The sequence below is a fragment of the Canis aureus genome, chromosome 10 (assembly GCF_053574225.1).
Source record: "Canis aureus isolate CA01 chromosome 10, VMU_Caureus_v.1.0, whole genome shotgun sequence".
Lineage (NCBI taxonomy): Eukaryota > Metazoa > Chordata > Mammalia > Carnivora > Canidae > Canis > Canis aureus.
In genome coordinates, this window is record NC_135620.1 from 45242352 (window position 1) to 45261656 (window position 19305).

General features: G+C 35.1%; 1 pseudogene; it reads right to left on the reverse strand.

The window, feature by feature from the left end:
- Positions 1-10554: 10554 nt before the first annotated feature.
- Positions 10555-17448, reverse strand: LOC144321530 (proline-rich protein 3 pseudogene; annotated as a pseudogene).
- Positions 17449-19305: the final 1857 nt, after the last annotated feature.

The window sequence follows — 19305 nt, forward strand, 5'->3', positions numbered from 1 at the left end:
CTATAGTCCAAGATGAAGATGTTTGATCTCTTCTGAGGTCTCTCCTTTTGGCTTGTAGGTTGCCGCCTTCTTCCTCTGTCTTCACATGGTCTTTTTCCTCCCCAAATCCCTGCATTCTAATATTCTCTTCTTATAAAGACACTGGTCTTATTGGATTAAGGACTACTTTAATGATCCTATTGAACGTAATTACCTCTTTATAGGACCTGTCTCTAAATATAATAATATTTTGAGTTGGTGGAGGTTTGGACTTGAACACGTGAATTTGGGAGGGCACAATTCAGCCCATAATAATACACATACCTATAAATATTTCTGTATGTATCCAGGTGTTTCTATATTAAGGCAAATATAATTTTATACTGATACCTTGAACTGTAGTCCATTAGAATGTGGATTTTTCTATTTTTGCCACTATTACCTGTAAACGTATAAGTCCACCATCTATTTACAGGTTTTTAAATTCCAGTGTACATTTATAGTAGTTTTAGAATTGTTGACTGATATCCCTGTAAAAAACAACTTTGGCAACTATAGTACAGTGCTGACGTGCAATTAATTTTGCTTTTCATCTTATTAAATCCATTCATTTCGAATTTTCTTAGGTCAACAACCCCCTCCCCCCAGTGAGGTTATTTTATATATTTGAAATAAAATTATATTCCTCTGTAATATTCATTGAAATTCTATTATTGAATTCCTCAGCCCCTCTAGATGCTTGTTTTAAAAATACACACAATAAAACTTATTTTGCTACAGATACTGACAAGGCATAGGGTCATGTATTTACCATTACAGCATAATGCAGAGTAGTTTCTCTACCCTAAAAAAATCTCCTACATTTTACTTATTCACTTCTCTATTCCTTTCTAATCCTTAGCAAGCACTAAACTGTTTACAATCTCTATTATTTTGTCTTTTTTTAAAATGTCATGTAAATGTAATCATACAGTATGTAGCCTCTTTAGACTGCTTTCTTATACTCAGCAAAATAAATTTAATATGTATTTATTCTATAGCTGAATAGTATTTCACTGTATGGTTGTGGCCCAGTCAGTTTATACATTTAACAATTGATTGACATCCTGATTTCTTCCACAGTTTGGGTGATTATTAATAGAAGTTCTACAAATGGTTACTTCAAGATTTTATTTTAATGGACATGAGTTTTCAACCTAGTTGAGTCCACTTGATGTGGAGTTGTGCTACTTGCTGAGTATGTCCATTCCAATTACACATTCTGTAACTGGGGAAATAATGTTTCCAAGGTTAATGCCTAGCTCCATACATCCTTCTTTCTTCAACAACTTACACACTATGTGGAGACCTTGGCATACACTCATATGGGTGAGTGTATTTTTCGTATTTCTGGGTGAGTCAGAATAGTGAGAAACTACTCTTTCATTTGGGTGGCTAGCAATAGCATCATTATACATTATAAATGAAGGTAACTTCCCATCACATAAAAATATTACACTAAATTTCTATAACTCAACTTTCCCTTTTCCAGGTCCTAAAAGTGTTGATGGTTATTTTCAAAACCACTAAACAAAAGCAAAAACAAAAAGGATATGTACAGGCATATATCTTTAGGTGAAAATGACTAGTAGCCTGAGCCAAAGGTGGTTAAAATATTTTACTTTTCTATCTATCTATCTATCATCTATCTATCATCTATCAATCAATCATCTATCTACCTGTCTGTCTTCTGTCTGGTTTTGAGAATATGCTTCTAAGCTTCCCCCCAAAGACTTTGGAAGGGGCTCTTTGAAAGTGAGGAACTCTGAATATTAATCTCCATTATCTTTATGGTACATCTACCCCTGCTACATAGGAGATGCGAGTTATATATTTAAAGATGAAATGAGTTGGCCAGAACTAATGGGGAAAAAACTATTCTAAGCAAAGTGCACAGTAGGCACTGACCTTCTCTTGAGACACAAGAGAAGTTCACACATGGGAAAATGTGAAAATCTCTGTGTGAAAAAATGGAAGATAACTTTAAAGATAGAAGATATCAAATTGTAATTTGGTTGTAATTTTTAAACAATTAAAAATAAAACTATTCACCCCATCTACCTACCTATCTATCTGTATCTAGTATCTATCTATCTGTCATCAGTCTAACAATACTGGGATAAGATTGTAAAGTTAAAATAGAACTGGTTAATTCTATAGAGCAATAAAAACATAATATTTTCTACCAAACAAGAATAACTTGTACCTCTGTGAACAAAAATTAGTGGCAAGTTAGCAATTTTTTAGATCTCCATTCCTTTGTAATCTGAACCTTAAGTAATAATAATGATAATAAATAGTAAGAAACAAAATTTCAGGGCTTGTATAACCAGAAAACCCATAGATGGGCTTGTTAGTGCTTTATTATATCATTGAAAAGGCAGGAAATACCTTTTTTATCTTATTTTCATGTTTGGTTGTTTTTTCTCAAGGAGTAAGGTAGGCACTCTTCAATTGTTAAGTAGTCTGATTTGGTGTCTAGGACAAAGAGGAATCTTTGGGCTTTTCTAAACAAGGTAATAATAAGATTATTGTTATTTATAATGAAAACAACTGCTCTGATAGTGGAGGGAAAGGGCAAATTATACCAAAATAGTCTGGTGATTGAACTGTTAACCATTATTGTCAAATTACATTTGGGATAGATAGGTGAGGGTGGGAGTTTATGATATTGTCATAGAACAGAATTAAAATGAATTGGTATAAACTGGGTCTGAACCTCTCAAACAACTGACCAAAGCTGATTATACTGCTGATAATTATTGGGTGTTCTCTGTGTAAAAGTTTTCTATTGAAAAGGATTTATGAGATTTTTTCCTTTATATTATGAAATCCATAAAGTTTCTGCTGTAATTCACTAAAATCTCTAGTATATGAAAACTATCTTTTGTAAACAGTCTAGCATTTTTCTGAATATTTATGTTACATAAGTTTGATACTTTCCTGTAAGCTTTTATAATCGATTTCCTTTCTTTTGAAATGTAGAATTGTTTAAGCAGTCATTAGGGGTATTACTATTATAGACTCATTTATAAATGTTACTTGCTTTTTTTTCTTTCTGATGCCTCACCAATGCTCCAAAATGATAAAATGTTATCATGCTTTTTTAAAAATCAAACTTTGAAGGAAGAATAATTTAAAAATTTCACAAAAATGTACTGATTCAGAATTTCTATTAGCATTCAAAGATTCTAAGTTTATTATGGCTTTTTTTTTCTACAGCAATAGGCTTTTATCCTGTGTGGTTCATATGGGAAGTCAATCCAGTCTTTCAAGCTGGATTTCCCTTGTTGACAATTAATCAACAGAGTATTCCCGAAATATCACTTAACTCATCTCCTGATGCCCTGAATGAATCATAGGTCCGGAAAAGTAGCATCAGCACACTTCACTAATGGGATCAAATGACTAAAATGATGGTGCAACCCCAAGATCGCATCTAATTGAATTTAGAATTTGTTATGCTCAATCTAGAACAAGGTTTTCCAAATATCTGTATGTGAGCTATCATTTGCCTTTTTCTGTCTCTCTATGGAGATAACTGCTAATATGCTCTTATATAGTCCAATATTTTTGGACTTTGAAGTTTGAATTTAATTTTTGAATAATAATAGTCTTCTAGTGATAGACAGTATTAAGCCCTGTATATTATTTAATTCTGGTGATTAAGAGGAAACACAGGTGGATCAGTGCATTATATTGTTGCTGTTGTTGAACTGTACAATGTCATAGTTTCAAGCAAACAAAATGAGACCTGCCTGCCAGATTCTATTCTGGGTAAGCTGCTTTCAGAGAAAATAAGATTTTTCTCTCTGGGTTACAGCTAACATATGAAATAATGGCTGTAGTTATCCACTAGAATTGAGTGGCACTTATTTCAAGGGAGGTTTTGGTTATTTAAATTTGTTGCATAGTCTGTGAAATATATGGAGATAATATAGAAAATGTCTTATCAGTTTTCAGACATCTAATTCCTATGAATGATATCCTATGTGGTTATACCATGCTGTTAAAACTGGCTTCCCTTCCTGGTGATTATCAATTTGTTTACTCCCACATGCCAGTTAATCAAAAATTAATGGTGAAAATAGGAAATAGATGTTATTTGATTTGGGCTTGATATGCTAAAGATTTCAACTCCCATTTAACCAAATATTTTATCTTTGTAAAATAACACAAGTACTTCCTTCTTTCTCTCCCTAAACATATACACACACACATATATGCACACATGCATACACACTCATTTACTTGTTACTTGAGAATATAATCTAATTGATAAATGGAAAATATTTTTTCTTAATGTTTGTCGTGCTTTTAACCTCTACATATAATAATATTTCAAACTCTTTGGGGATAAGGAAATATTCAATTAGTAGACTCTTATAAATACTCAGCTTGGAAGATGCAGACTTAATGGAATTTGTTTTTGTGCTTTCCCCCTCCCTGCCACCAATGTATCTCACTAGAATGAAACCTGATATATTAAATGAAATTACCAGATACATTTCCTGAATATCACTGTACAGAATTGCAAATCCCATAGTACTGAAAATAGTCATTGCAGTATTGCTTATTTCTAAGCCTTTTCTGCAAGTTACACATTGTGTAGAGCTTTGATAAAATGTTGCATGATATCATGATATTACTGTAAAGTTATTTTTTCATCTGTTTTTAAAAACATTTAGTGATTGAAGATCCCTCATTTTTATCTACTTATTGGATAGAATTGGACAAAGCAATGAACAAAAAGAATGGAAGCAAATACAAAGTTAGGTTTCACTCATAATGTCAAGTGACAAAGGTATTTAGTGTTTCAAATGCCCTAGCAAGGTAGAGATTATTTGCAGTAAAATATGAGTGAAACTACTTTATTGGAGAGTCAGTAATAAAACCCTTCTAATAAGCTATCCCTTAGAGATGCCCATGTTTATATTTTTTGAAGGGCCTCAGTAACAGAATGGTGTATAATGTCACTGCATTTAGAATGCATGTGTATTATTTAAAAGCACATTAATTGCATTGGTTATAATAACAGCTAGATCTTCTGATTATTACTATATGCCTTCTACCATTCTTTTGTAGCTATTATCTCATTAAATTCTCAACAATAATCATAGGTGCTATTAATAATTTATTATGCATTTGAGGAAATCATGCATAGAGGGCACTTGCTGAATACACTGCTTCCCTCTTCCCCAAATATACAAACATTTAGATTGCTTTTTCTTTTAACAGTATTGTACTGAGGTACAGAATTATGTAAACTCATTTCTCCTTCAGAATTTTCAATGGTTTCTGGAATACTATATTAAAGTGCAAGCTTCTGTCACGAGGTACATTTGCAGCATGTGTGTTATACATCTAATTCTAGATACTCAGTTCAAATGAACTTCATGATCTCAAAATCAGGTCTTCCTTGCTCTCCCATGTAGCTCCCAATTTCCCTTGCTAGGGTATAGATTTCCTGTTCACATATCTGCCCATCTCCTATTTATTTATAATGACCTACTTTAGTGGTCATCTTGGTAAGAAAAATCTCCTTGAGATGGTCCCTTAAACTTAGGAGATTATTTATTCTTTTGTTGTAGTTGTTGTATCACCCATCCCCCACCACACATGCATTCATGTTTTGCTCTCCCAATAAACTTGGAGAGTCTGCAGAACAGTTACTAAATCTTAGTCTTAGTCTTCATTTTAATTCTAGTACCAATACTTTGACTAGAGGTAGGTAAAAAACCCAATGAGTATTGTTGAATGAGTAAATAAATGATTGAATTCAAAGTCTATATTACTTTGATGAATGTAGAAAGTTGCACTCCCCGTGGAAGTTCACAAATACTCACTTACATACAATATTTGGTCCTCTTCCCCTTTTTCTACATACAAAGAGGAGCAATATTCTGGAATTACAGATTTCATGAGGTTGTTTATCCCAAGCCTAGCTTCCTGGGTTACACTGTCTATTTCTCTATTTTTGCCTCTTTCCTCTCAGTTTGAATATCTGCTAGTAGTAGCTCTAATAATGCTTGTAGTCATTGACTTGCCATTACAGAATGTTCCAAGCTTCATCACAATAGTTACTCTAATAAGAGGTAGTCATATTTTCTTCTGTATATGTGTGTGTGTATGTATGTGTTTCAAAGCTGTCCAATATCCCATGTTCTAAATTTTCATTTCTACTAGAGCTCAAAACTGTAATTAGGATTTGAAATCTCCTTGTTTATTGTTCACTCTGCATTCCTGATAGTTCCAAAAAGTGGTTTATTTATGCTATAAATTCAGTGTCAGCTAAAAAGAGCCTTGTGACTTTTTAAAACCAATTTTTATTTTAAACAATATTTTCCCAGCTTCTGGGGAATATATTAGAACAAAGCACAATCTCTGTTCTTATAATCCTTACTAGCTCTTCAAATATTTTTGAAAAGTATGCTGACAGGTGATTAGTCAAACTGAGAACCAACTGCTCCAACTGTTTAATCTAAATGATAAGAGATTGTTTTGTTTTGAATGCATTTTAAATAAATTCTTGAGTAAGTTTCTGAGACATAAAGCATAGTTTATTGTAATATGTTAACTCACATGTGTGTGTTTTGTACACAATGTTCCTTGACACTAAAAACCTCACTGAATTTCTGTTTGTTCCAAAGGTATGTCCCATTAAAATTGCAAAGTATAAGAAATATGAGGTAGTTTGACAATATGCTTACTATTTTAAACCTAATTGTTCTGCAAAATATATATATACAAGGTATGGTCAATAAATTTGGAACCAATATTGACAGAAAGACAAAAGTATATTCATATATTCATAAAAGGAAAGAGCTATTGTTTCAGCGTTTTTCAACAGGAGTCCTGGGAATCTGAGGGAGTCAACAAGTGGGGTTCTAAATTGTATGCAATAATAATTAAGTTTTCATGAGTTGAATGTGTGTTTTCTTTGACAGAGGTCTTAAAATTCTCCACATTTTCAGATACTCATTACACCCAAGACACTGTGAACCTCAGCAGCAAAAGTTGCATACCAGAAAATTATTTTATTAATTCCAGAATCATGGTGAGTAATACCACTCACTGGTGAAACAATCTGCAAAACCTCACTTATGTTCTCTGTCCATAGTCGGAATGTTCCTTTAGTAAGTATTAGGTAAAACCTGGAGTCTAAACTTTGTGACAACTCTGAAGTTAGTTCATAGCTATATTGATGCAAATCAGTGAAGTTGTTTACAGGGCATATAGTAGAATACAGGTTCATTGACTCAGTCATTTTTAAGGTATATTCTATCTTAATTACAATCAATTTACTTTGACATCTCTCTTAGAGCTAGATCTCTATTTTAATATGAGACTTTAGTTTTCCAGTTATGGTAACCTCTGCTTTGACTGGGTGTCTTAAGGCCTTGTTCTAATTGTGTTAACTTCATTTCACTTTTTATATTGTGAAGTGACACAAACTTTCTTGTATCTTTTTTAGTTTACATTATATATAGCCTGGTGCTATTATTGTTGTTTTCCTCTACTGAAACCATTATCTTCATGTTCTAAATCCCTTTATCTATTTCATTTGGATTTTTAGAACTTTTCTGATTTGTCAATAATCTACCACCCCCAGACTCACCAATTCTCAAGAGGTTTAAGCTAAGCTTGTAACAATTGTGATAATATCAGGAGAGAAGCATTATCCTTTATGACATGTTCTGTACAGAGGAAAGAATGTGAAATATGGAGAAAGATTTTTTTCAGGAGGATTTTTCTTTAGCTGTGTGGCCCTAAGTTATCTCTCCTCTGTGAGCTTCCATTTTCACATCTGTAAATAGCATTTCCCAAAATTATTAGAGGATAAAATGTGAAGATATACTGAAAATATATAAGTTCCCAAATTGTACATTCCTGCTCAAATGTTAAAACATTGTCATTACAGTTGGGCTTAGCTTACTTAGATTCTGAATCCTTCAAAGGACTCATGTCTCTGGGTTTGAGACTGTTTTTGATGACTTCACCCTGGAGGAAACAGCTTGCCTAAGGCCTGACATGTAGGCCTGCTGCATTGCAAGCTCCCTCTGCTCATTTTTGGCAGGTTGTACTGATTTATTGAGCTATTTGATTTATTTAATGTACCATGCCTTTGACTGCATATACTCTATAGCAGTCACTCAAAATGCAAACAAACACATCATATGCTCTTTAATTACTCCCATCCCCCTTATTATCAATCACTGCCAATATCAATGGAACAGCTGTGATTCATGCTATAAAATTAAGGTCAGAAAATTTGCCTTTGCAGGAGTGAATAGCAGCAGCTCTGTTTATATTCCCTACTTAATGTTTTAATTCAAAAACTAGTTCTCAAGAAAATGATATTCAGGATCAGTCTTGCTTAAGATAAAAATGGAGTGGAAAAAAGTATAATTGGGCAAAGATGAAGGGAAAAAAAGTAGGAGTAAAAGAAGAAAAAGTTGGGGAGGGAAGTGAAGAAAAACAAAAATGATTATATGATAGCTTTTAACGGTACTCATCCTGATTTATCAAAGAATGTTGTGTTTGACCACATTCAACACTTATAAAAGTCCAAATGGGCCATTCTTAGATCATAAATTAATATAGTTCAGGTTCTTGAATCTTATTCCATTTTCTTCAGTTCTTTTATTGTTGATCCTCTATCTATTCTCTGTTTTCTTTTTATTAATCCTAATCCTCCTGAGTTTAGTAAGTCTATATACAGGTACTTCTGATAATAGTGCAAGCACGACCAGTCTCTGTGATCTCCCTGATGGTCTATTTCAGGAAGCTTCCTGCCATCTTAATCTTCTACACTCACAGAAAATATTCAAGGTGAAGGAAGGGACTAATAGTTGAGATGATGGACATGCAACCAGTTTTCTGAAAGTATTTTTAAGTGTTATAGAATTTCAGTTCTGTTCTAGTTTTCCATTGATATATAAATGAAAAGATAATACACATATACATATATATATATCATGTATATTTAAGTGATAGTAATATATAATGATTTAATTGAATATGGTCATATGCACTTTAAAATTTATACAATGTTGAATATGCTTGATAACTTAGGAATAGTATTTTTCTGCTATTGGGAAGAAGACAGAGCTTAGCTTATATGTTAAAACCCAGCAATGCTAGATCAATGCATACCTGGTGACAATGGCAATTACCTCATTATGATTTTCTGAGCTGCGTTGCTAGGTAGAACCTCCTGAAAAATCAACATTTAAGGACTGTTATTGTTCACAGGGTCTGGAATTCCTTCAAATTGTATTTATTCTCTAATTTAATTAGCAAGTTCAGCCTACTATATGGTATGGTTAATCTTTTAGAATAGTGCTTTTCAAGTTTTAATGTATATTCAATTACGATGTATGACAATAAGATGTATTTAAACAATACTTATTGATTTTTTTGTTTCCACTGAATTTATTACTAATATAAAAAATGTTAAAAAGAAAAAAAAATTCATTCTCAGTTCTCCAATGGCTCTCATCCTTCCCTCTTGCCCCACAACTCCTGACCCATTTCCTCAGGGCCAGTGCAAAACCAAACCTGTTCACTGCCATTTTCACAGAAAACAACCCGTGCCAGGGATGTAGGGAAGAAGGTTAGACTAGGACGATAGTACCTTCCAGGTTCCACCCAAGGGTAGGCCAGGTGGAGATTCACAGGATTCAGACGAAAGGGCTGGTGGCCTCACAATGATGTACTCTAACTGAAGAGGAGATATGATAGCCCATAAGAGGCATTAGAGGACATCTCATGGGCTTGTGTCAAACCCCAAAAAACTGACACCAGGTGAATGGGGAGACCTGGGAGGCAGTCTTGCAGAAAGTTTCAAATTCTCCCATGTTGGGAGGTGTGGAAAGTCTAGAGGGCAAATCAAGAGCCTCACTCATTTTGGCAGAAAAACTTACTCTAGTGTTGGGAAGTCACAATGGTGCCACAGACACTGAGAAGGGCTACATACAAGGGGATGCACAATTTCACAAAGCACAGTGATCACAGACCAGAGTGGTGGGGATCATGCTTCTGACGCAGGATCTCCAAAATCCAAAAGCAGGGAGAGTGGCCTTTCAGGGATTAGCTCTGCCCCAGTCATCCATACTTGACCCCAGGTCAACCTGGTGAGTTTCACAGAGCAACTGGCAACTTTGGGGGTAGGGTTTGTCACATAAAAATGACTTAAAACAAGCAGCTAGAAGAAGGGAATGGTAGGAAACTGCTCCAAGGCTCTTAGGAATCGAGGGCAGTACCGAGGGCTTGGTGGACAGATGCACAAGAAACAGCATCTAAGAGGTTTCCTGTTCATCAGTCAATCGGTGAAGGGGGAGAGGATCCAGGAGGCAGTTGAAGAGAGCAAAGGTGGGATCCTGAAGGCGAGCCTCTGGAGGCTGGATCGGAAGAAAGCCCACACGCTGGGCACCAGTGATGAAATACAACTCTGGACCCCAAATGGGGGAGGTGGCAGATAGGAGTGGGTGTCACTGACTGTGGGTGGTGGGTGGAACTGCCTCATAGTAGCTGTCACAGGGCCCCAGGGAAATATATGGCCGCTAGGTCAGAGGGCTCCTTCCAGCCTGGATGGGAAGGCACAGTCTCACAGAGAGGTCCATTGACACCTGGGTGGTAGAAGGCACAGAGGTCCTCATATCGACAGTGGCCCTTTTGGGCAAAATGTTGGCAGACAGCGCAGTTGGATTTGTCTTCCATAACTTGGGGGCCATCCTTGGGTGGGCAGGTATTTTTGCTTACCAACTTTTGAGCCTTCGGGGATTTCTTTGCTCTTTGTGAAAGCCTCCTCTGGAAGGACCTCCCTGGCCTGGTCCAGAAAAAGGAGGTTCAGTATTGGCCCCCCACCAGCCATGACCATATGAGCTGCACCTGGGGCCCAGGCCTCCTGGAGTTGGGCCTCCACCCCTGGGAGGAGGCGGGAGGCTCAGCAGTGGTGGAATCATTGGTCCCCTTGATCCTAGAGGACCTCTGTGAAGAGCTGACTTGGGGTCACCAGGCTTTCCATTGGCCATGGGGGGAGGACCCAGAGGGCTGGGTGGTCCGATGGGACTCCCATCCTCCTCATCACCCCAGTCTCCTCCTGTTCTGCAAGCGGGGGCTGTTGTGGTGGGGGGGGCGGCTGCTGCTGATTCTGCTTCTTTCATTTGGGTATCGTGGTTGTGGCAATGGCTGCCTACTTATTGATTTAATAAAATATTTTTTCCATTTATTTGTTGACAACTCTGTAGGAAAGTTTGCTAATCAGAGTGTAAAAAAAAATTTCAAATAGTCAAAAATAACTGCCAAAAATATGGAAACCAATATTTATTGATAAATTATATGGCCTACTGCTTATATGTTTCTCATTTAAACATCACAAATAGCCTTTGTGATACAAATTATTGACTAAGTTTTCATCAATAAGTAAAATGAGATTCAGAATACAAATTAACTAATAATGCTAGGTCCCTCTGTGAGGGGAATGGAGATAACCTTGCCCCCCAAGTATCTCTGAGTGCAGAACTTTGCTTCTTCCACTACACCATGCAGTCCTATAGAGGCACATGGCTTAGCAGGAAAAGTGTATGCAAATATAAAATAAATAATATGTAAAAGTTTGGTTAACTGTTTGTTTTTTAAGTTAAGAAATCTATCCCCATATTTCCAAAGTTGCTTACTTGCTGAGTAGATTGACAAATTTAATAATGGACGACAAATTTTTCTGTGTCCACTTTTTAAATCAACACATGTTCCTAAAGCCAGTGAAAAATAGAAAGTGCATCTGAAAAAGGCACAAAGTCACAAAGTAAATTTGAAAAGGGCAAGCTTGATTTTCTATTTTTATAACACTTCTCTTATTTAAGAGGATAAATTTTGTAGAGTTTTTTTTTTTTTTTTTTTTTAATTCTAGAGCATACCTCTGATTTTTTATTTCGGAAGTATTCAGAGGAGACCAGTTCTTTAAGTGAAAATTGTCATTTTGAGAATATGGATGATTTATCAGGTGCAGAATTTTTTGTTTCTTACAGAATGTCTGATGAGGTAAGAGTCTTCCTAACAACATCTTACAGATTAGTATCAAAACTTGAAAAATACCACTGAAATCAAGGACATTCCTCAGAAAAGCAATCAATTGTTATGGAATAGATAATGTGTTTTCTTTCAAAGCAAGAGAATAACTATCATGTGGATGTTATTAATCTTCCTTGAAATCATTTTAACATTCTAATGTGTTGTGTTAAACTATTTTCTTTTCTTTTTTAAAAAAAATACAAAAAGTGTACTGATTTATTGTCAAATTACAGGCAGCTATATAGCTCAATCAAGGACAATAAATTAGCTATTTTCCAATAAGTCAGGCTTGTAGTTTGCACTATGAAGTATAAATATGTCTCAAGATTGACCTTTTATATGGCAAAAAGGAGTTAAAATGGTAAAAAGGAAATTTTTGCCATTTAATAGCCGAAGTCAGTATCTGTATGTATGTATGTATATATATCTACTTTTTCCTAAATTAATATATACCTGAGTCAACATTTTAAAAAAATGAAAAAAATTTAAGGAGATCTGTGTTAAGCAAATAGAAATGCACTTTTCTTCAATACTATCTAATTTGTCATTTCTTCATAATAATTTAGTGGCAGATATTCTTTTTTTTTTTTTTTAGTGGCAGATATTCTTAAGAGAATAAATTGTGAGTATACTATTGCCACTATAAATCACTTTGCCCGTAATAATTCCAGTTTTTGCATGCATTTTCAAATTATCTTTATTTAGGGATATCTTCTGTAAGTTGATCTAAAATTATATATTCATTAAGCATTAATACAATGGCAGTACTGTTTTTTAATAAGTTAAAATCTTCTGAACTTTTTACCTCTGATTTTTTTATTAAAGTATGTTTGTAGTTAACAAACGCCTCAAATTGCCATGATTCACATTTGATATTACCCAACATTTACTTTTTATGCACTTAGCATACTCTTTTGTGCAGATTAATTTTATTTGAAGATTATTTAACTTCTGAGTGCTTGATTTTATTTTGGTTTATCAATACTTCAGAATAGTGATAGATTATGCACATTCATTAATTGCTTGTAGCCTATTCTGTGATGATATGGTGGGAACAGTATGTTTGTATAGTAACTAAACATTTGTTTTTTTTTTTTTTTAAATATGGGTTTATTTGTTCCTTCAGCATGCATTTTTAAGCATTGTGTTGGACTCTGGGTATAAAAAAAGAAATGAAAAAATGTTGCCTGACCTAAAAGTGTTCAGAGTCTCAGGACAAATATTTTTATGAAAATTACAATAAAGGAGAGATGCCTGGGTGGCTCAATGGTTGAGCATCTGCCTTCAGTTCAGGGTGTGATCCTGGGGTCCTGGGATCAAGTCCCACATCAGGCTTTCCGTGGGGAGCCTGCTTCTTCCTCTGCCTATATCTCTGCCTCTCTCTCTCTCTGTCTCTGTGTGTGTGTCTCTCATGAATAAATATTTTTTTTTAAAAAAAGGAAATTACAATAAAGGATAATGATTACAATAAAAGTGTAGAGTTCCCAATTTCTTGTATAAAATAGAGTTCTCATCTCTGTAGGAGTAAAAGAGCTGGGTTATACTGGTTGTGAGTTGGAGGTTGTGAGTTGGAGATTGTATCACAATATATAAAATAGGCCAGTACAGAAATCAGCAAGGGGAACAACATACCCATTGACTATGAGGCTTATAAAGTAGAGATTATAAATTTGTGTAAATTTAACATAAAGTGCAGTGTCCTACAGAGGGTATTGAGGGGTGTTGATTGAATGGTAAGAGGGACAGTGCAATGGACTATTAAGGACTTAAACCTAAACAATGCATGGGTGACTGCAAAATACCAAGTGATCATCGACTAATTTGAAGAGTTTTAAGAACCTACCTGACACAAATGACATGATAACACGTTTATATCATATAGATGACTTATCTGCTATTATTTCAGTGCTTATTTTTTGTTTTCAACTGAGACATTAAATACTAGACATCTCACCCTGAATGCATTTCTCTTGGAATACTACTCAAGCAGAATAGATTAGGAAAATTATGTACCTTAAAGTACTGTTGAACTTTAGTATGTTTCTATACTGACAGGTTTTATTGGAGTTAAAATGTGTGTAGAACAGAGCATCAGTTCAGGAACTATGCTATGGTATGATAGTATTCATCAAATTATACCTACCCAATTTTGGATTCCACTGTAGAGGTAAAAAAAAAAAAAAAAGTACTGCAAAAGGATTACATAAGGTGAAATTGAAAAGCAAACAGGAGTGTATGGAGGAGTTATCAAGGACTTAACAGAAGAAACATCTTGATGTCCATGGGATTAACCCTTAAATTACTCATAGTCTAATGTGAGAGTTTAGTATGAAAGCCATTAAAACAAATAAAATTTATAAATTTGTGATTAGGATAAATGATATAAAGCAGTTCAGGATGAATTGAAGGCATTTTTTGGTAACACTGGAGTGTTAGGAGAGTGATGGCATTTAACTGAAATTAAAGGACATGTTGGTTGATCAAGTGGAGAGCATTGCATTTTCCTAATCTCTACAGGTATTATTGGTTGAATTTATTTCAACTTAATTGAATTACACTACATGCTTTAGCCTATATTTCTTCTTCTCCTTCTCCTTCTTCTTCAAGATTCTTACATATTCCTGAACTTTTTTAACACCTTTCATAACATATTAGGGCCAAGTTTCCTTTGTGTGCAATGGACTGGTTGCCAACTATAATTTCTTTGGTATTTTTGTTTTTGCTTCTTGAAGTAGGCCTGTATTGCTGTAAAGTTCCTTCTTAGAATTGTTTCTGCTCTATTGGAAAGGTTTTGAACCACAGTGCTTTCATGTACTTTTTAATTTCTTCTTTGATATCTTGGTTGACTCATTCATTGTTTGATAGCATGTTGTTTAATCTCCATATATTAGTAGTCTTCTCAAATTTTTTTCTTGTCATTGATTTATAGTTTCATTGTGTTCTGGTCAGAAAAGATGTATGCCATCACTGATCTTTTTAAATTTGTTTAGGCTTGTTTTGTGGCCCAATATGTGATTTATTCTTGAGAATGTTCCATGTGCACATGAAAAGAATGTGCATTCTGCTGTTTTAGGATGGAATGTTCTGATGTTCGGAATGTATCTATTAAATCTATCTGAAAAAAATATTGTCTCATCCAGTGTGTCATTCAAAGCCATTGTTGATTTTCTGTTTAGATGATCTGCCCATTGATATAAGCGGGGTGTTAGAGTCCCCTATATTTATTTATTTATTTATTTATTTTTTTAATTTTATTTATGATAGGCACACAGTGAGAGAGAGAGAGAGAGAGAGAGGCAGAGACACAGGCAGAGGGAGAAGCAGGCTCCATGCACCGGGAGCCCGACGTGGGATTCGATCCCGGGTCTCCAGGATCACGCCCTGGGCCAAAGGCAGGCGCCAAACCGCTGTGCCACCCAGGGATCCCCCCTATTATTGAATTATTATCAATTAGTGTCTTTATGTTTGTTATTAACTATTTTCTATATTTGGGTCCTTCATGTTGGCTGCACAAATATTTATAATTGTTATATCTTCTTAGTGGATTGTCCTCTTTATTTTTATATAGTGTTCTTCTTTGACTCTTGTTATAGTCTTTACTTTAGAGTCTATTTTGTATTGCTACCCAGCTTTCTTTTCACTTCTATTTGCATGATGGATGATTCTCCATCCCCTCACTTTAAATCTGCGAGTATCTTTAGGTCTAAAATGAGTTTCTTGCAGGCAGCATATAGATGCGTCTTGGTGTTTTATTCATTCTATTACCTTATGTCTTTTGATTGGAGCATGTAGTCCATTTACATTCATAGTAGTTATTGGTGGTATGTATTTATTGCCATTTTATTACTTATTTTGTAGTTGTTTCTGAAGATTTTGTCATATCCCTTCTTGTTCTCTCATGGTTTGCTGGTTTTCTTTAGTTCTTTGCATATTTAATACTTGTTTTTGATTTGTGGTTACCATTAGGTTTGTATATAACCTCTTCTGCATATAGTAGTCTATATTAAGTTGATGGTCATTTAACTTAGAACTCATTCTTTACTCCTCTCTTCCCCACATTTTAGGTATATGGTATCATATTTTACATCCTTTTTAAATTTTGTACATGCCTTGACTGATTTTTTACAGAAACATTCATTTGTACTGCTTTTGTGTTTCTTACCTTCATAGTGTCATTTTTGGTCTCTTTTTTCCATTCAAAGAGTCTCCTTTAATATTTCTTGCAGGGCTGCTTTCATGGTCATGAGCTTCTTTGGTTTTTGTTTCCTTAGGAAATTCTATGTCTCTCTTGCTATTTTGAATGATAGCCTTGCTGGGGAGAGTATTCTTGGCTGCAGATATTTTACATTCAGCACTTTGAATATATTATGCCACTTCTTTCTGCCTTGAAAATTTTCTGCTGAAAAATCTGCTGATAGCCTTATGGGGTTTCCTTCATATGTAACTGTCATCTTTCGTCTTGCTGCTTTTAATATATATTTTTTCTTTACCACTATACTTTGCTATTTTAATTACAATATGTCATGGTGTGGGCCTGCTTTTGTTGACTTGGTTGGGAGTTCTCTGTGCCTCCTGGATCTTTCTTCCCCAGATTAAGTAAATTTTCAGCTATTATTGCTTCAAATAAATTATCTACTTCCTTTCCTCTCTCTTCTTCTTCTGGGGCTCCTATAATACAAATGTTGTTACATTGGATGGGGTGACTTAATTCCCTAACCCTATTCTCATTTTGCATACTTATTTTTTTCTCTTTTGTTCAGCCTGATTACTTTCCATTACTCTGTCTTCTAGGTCATTAATTCATTCCTCTTCTTTTTTTCAGGTTTCTGTTGATTCCATCAAACATGTTTGTCATTTTGCTTATCAAAATGTTTATCTCTGCTATGATATTCCTTATTTCTGTGTTAGTGGTCTCACAGATGTGTTCTACTTTTTTTTTTTTTCCCAAGTCCAGTGATTTTCCTTATGATCACTGCTTTAAATTCTCCATCAGGCATGTTACTTACATCTGTTTCACTTAGATCTCCAGCCATGACCTTGTTTGTTCTTTTATTTGGGACAAATTCTTCTGTCTTCTCATTTTATCTAAGTTCCTATGCCTGTTTCTGTGTTTTAGGAAAGTCAACTATATCTCCTGTTCTTGAATGTAATGGCTTCAAAAGGTCCTGTAGTGACCTGCAGTATAATATCCCCTGTTCCCTTGGGCCTGGTGCTTCTGGCAGTGTTTCCAGTGGATTCTACATATACTCTGTTGGAGTGTCCTGGCCTGGCCACTTTATCCTTCAGGTCAGTTGTCTGCAGAGGCACTCCTTGCCTGTTGCAGGTAGTATTTGGTCCTTGGCCTGAATGTGGCATGTTTTTACTAGGTGTGTCCTGGTCTGTTTGTGAAATGAGACCTGTCACCACTGCCACCAGAATTCAAGGCTGTACAAAACTCCCAGTTTGGGAGATGCAGTGTTAGCAGCAGTTTGGGCCAGTCTGCAGGGAGAGGATCCTACAGTGTGGAATGAGACAAGTGTGACTGGGAAAAGCCATTCTCCCAGAGTGCAGGGGAGTGAGGCTTGGTGTAAGCAAGTTGGTTAGTGTCAGTGCTGCATTGATTCCCACAGGTGGCTCTGTGTTTGTGGGGAGGAGTGGGGGAGAGAAATGACACCTGCCAGTTTCTTTGTTCTAGGAGGGGTCTCTCTGCAATCACTGCTTCTCTGGGACAAGCAAATAACCTCCCCACTATGTGCCCCAGGCACTTTTCAGATCTCTGTTTCCACACTGTGTGTCCACAGGCTTTTTGCTTGCCTTCTCTCCAAAAGCAGTGCAATGGCCTCCTAATTCTCCCAAGCTAAGGCCACTGACCTTTAAAATTACAAGCTTTAAGTCCTGCTGGTTGCAAGAACTCACAAAATTCAGGCCCTTTTCTTTTCCAAGCCAAGTGCTATGGGAAGACAAATCCCTTTGTGTTCTCCTGTGTACAAGTCTCTCTTGTTCTTTCTATGATCACAGCTCTCTTACCACTGGGGCAGCCATGATTTGCCTTTCTTCCAAGCCACATCTCTGTATTTCTTACCTTCTTTCATGCAGCATCTTCCCTACCTTTAGTTGCAGAATTTGTTCTTCCAGTCTTCAGATCAATTTCTGGGTTATTTAAGGTGATTTGATAGGTATCTAGTTGTATTCATGGGCAAGTCTAGAGTCATCCTATTCCACCACATTTTCTTCTCCCAACTATAATGTAGAAGCTTTTAATGAGACACCTTGCACAAATTCAAAGCTGCACACACAGAGGCAAGAGAAATTGTCATTCAGAAGATATTTTAGGTTTTTATTGCCTATATAATCCAAATATGCTAGATCTGCAAAAGAGAGAGAGAAAGGGGACAGCTAGTCTGAGGTTATACTTTTGTCTTGCATGTAGGCTACTGAATACAGATTTTTTAAATTCTTGGATGTCATTCTTCTTTATTTGTTGAGGCCCAAATTATATTTGAATTCAATCAAAATTGAAGCAGGAATGGTTATTAGGATTCATAATTTTAAATTCTCACTCTCCATGATCAGTTAAAAGCTGCTCCTTATCTTCTAAATTTTCATTTTATTTTTAAACTTGAAATATAAACATAAATATATATCATATTGCACTTTTTATGGTGGATATGTCATAATTTATTTGGTCAGTCTTATTTGAATAACATTTAGGCACTCCACATTTTTTCTAGTTTTAAAGAATGTAATAATTTAAGTCTATATATTTGTTTAAGAATATACCTTGGCCATGCCTCATAAATGTTAATATGAAGCATTTTTATTGACTTTATGATATAAATAATAAATACAAATATATAAAAAAATAATTGTACTTTTTATTTTACTTTATTCAAATTATCTTTTAATAATACTTGAAAGATTTTGTATTTCCCAGTTACTGGCTTCATAAATAATGCTGCCACAACCCTCTTTGGAAGAATTTTTATGATATGTTTCATTTTCTTTCTACCAGATAAGAGATTTTTATCTTAGTAATAATGCATTTTTTATTGGCTTTTAAAACAGGTAAAGGCTTGTGCTAATTAATATATCCACTGGTATGTATATATGCATGTATATCTGCATGTCTATATGTATGAGAGAGATAATGGCATTTACTTAACAACTATCATTGCTTTACATAACAGATAAATGATAATCTGAATTCATCACCCTTCTCACTTCCCTAACGTC